The 1,843-nt window shown below is 42.5% G+C and overlaps 1 non-coding gene across 1 annotated transcript; it reads left to right on the forward strand.

The window, feature by feature from the left end:
• The first annotated feature begins 266 nt into the window (after positions 1-266).
• LOC111817322 lies at positions 267-459 on the forward strand. Its single transcript, XR_002821559.1, has one exon. It is a non-coding gene; the product is annotated as a U2 spliceosomal RNA (small nuclear RNA).
• The last annotated feature ends 1,384 nt before the right edge of the window (positions 460-1,843 follow it).

Below are 1,843 nucleotides of genomic sequence, written 5' to 3' on the forward strand. Positions count from 1 at the left end.
CTTCCTGCTGCAGCCCTTGGAGATGAACCCTCTGTGCCACTCTAGGAAGATGTTCTGCTCCTGGATCAGCTGGGTGGGTCTTGCCTCTAGCCTCTCTGCAGGGAGTTCTGCTGCTGGGTTCTACACCAGGCATGTCTGACGGAGGAAGTTCTACTCTCATGCGGGCCTGGGCTCTGGGTGGAATGAGGATTCAGCAGGCCCCAGATGGTCTCACTCACATGCTGGGCTTGGATCTAATCAGGACCTGGCAGGCCCCTGCATTCCCACTCACACGCCAGGCCTGGGCGTTGGGTTAAATCTATAATATACGTTCTTATCAGTTTAATATCTGAAATGTCTTCTATCTGAAAACAATATATTAAATGGATTTTTGGAGCTAAGACATGGAATAGGAGCTTGCTATGTCCACTCCATGCAGTGATCTGGTATTGCATTGTCTCCAGGAATGGTGAAAAAAAAAAAAAGAGGGAAAAAGGAGGGACCCTACAGCGTGAAAATAACATGACAAACATAAGCCGATACATATCAGCTATAACTATCAATGTAAATGAACTCATTTCACCAATCAAAAGCAGCAGACTGGCAAAGTGTATCAAGAAAAATAAATCCAACAATATGTACATGAAATTCATTTAACTGAAAAGGAAATTCATAGCCTAAAGGTCAAAGGATGGAAAACAATACCCATGTGACAGGAACCCAGAACAAAGCAGGGGTAGCTATTCTGGTTGCAGACAATGTGAACTTCAAACTAAGAATGACCAAAAGAGATACAGGAGGTCATTGCATACTTGTTAGGGGAAAAATACAAGAGGAAGAGGAAGAGATAACCATCATAAATATATATGCACCTATGTTTGTTGATTCATTGTGTCAACTTGGCTGAATCAGCTCCCGCAGTTCTCAGCGTGGGGGCCTCTCCCTGCAGGTGGGCAGGGCCCAGGAATTGAGAAAGGCTTCCTATCTCCTGCCCTACTTCCTGCCACCCCGCCCCGCTTCCATGGAGAAGTCCGAGTCTTTGGAGGAGCTTAGCCACTTTGGAGGAGCTCTGATCTTCACTGTGGAGCACCAGTCTTCGCTGTCAGCGCAGAGGGAAGAGAGAGGCTTGCTGGACGCTGCAGCTGCTGCTCCTCCTCTGCTCTTCATTGTTTTCTCTCAATGAACTGCTGTCATTTGCCTTGGAGCCAGTGGAATATGGACTGAACCCTCCAGTAACTGTGAGCTAAATAAACCTTTCCTTCCTTCATTTTGAGTGTTGGGTATTTGTCCCAGCAACGAGTAAAGAGTAACTAAGACAGCACCAAATGTAGGCTAACCCAACTATTAAACACATTTTAACAGACATGAGAAATCAAAAGAGCAATCACACAATTGTAATAGGGGACTTTAATATACCATTGTCACAAAGAGACAGAACAAGTAGGTAAAAAATCAACAAAGAAATACTGAACTAAATGAAACTAGTAAGAAAATGGACTTAGTAAACCTTTACAAAGTATTCCACTGAGCATCATCAGAATGCACATTTGCTTAGTGGCATGTGGGACATTCCCCAAAATAGATGATATACTATCACATAGAGCAGGCTTAGGTAAGTGCAAAGGAATTATAATTATCTCATGCATATTATCTAACCATAGTGCAATGAAACTGGAAATTATTGACAAAAGAAATCACAAAAACTCAGTAAACACATGGAAATAAAATAACACCCTCATGAACAATCAATGAGTCACAAATGAAATTAACAAAAATATTTACAATCAAATGAAAATGCAGACACAACTTACCGGATCTGGTGGGACACAATGAAGACAGTCTCAAAAGGGAAATTTTAGTGGTA

The sequence above is a fragment of the Octodon degus genome, unplaced genomic scaffold (genome assembly GCF_000260255.1).
Source record: "Octodon degus isolate 3935 unplaced genomic scaffold, OctDeg1.0 scaffold00054, whole genome shotgun sequence".
Lineage (NCBI taxonomy): Eukaryota > Metazoa > Chordata > Mammalia > Rodentia > Octodontidae > Octodon > Octodon degus.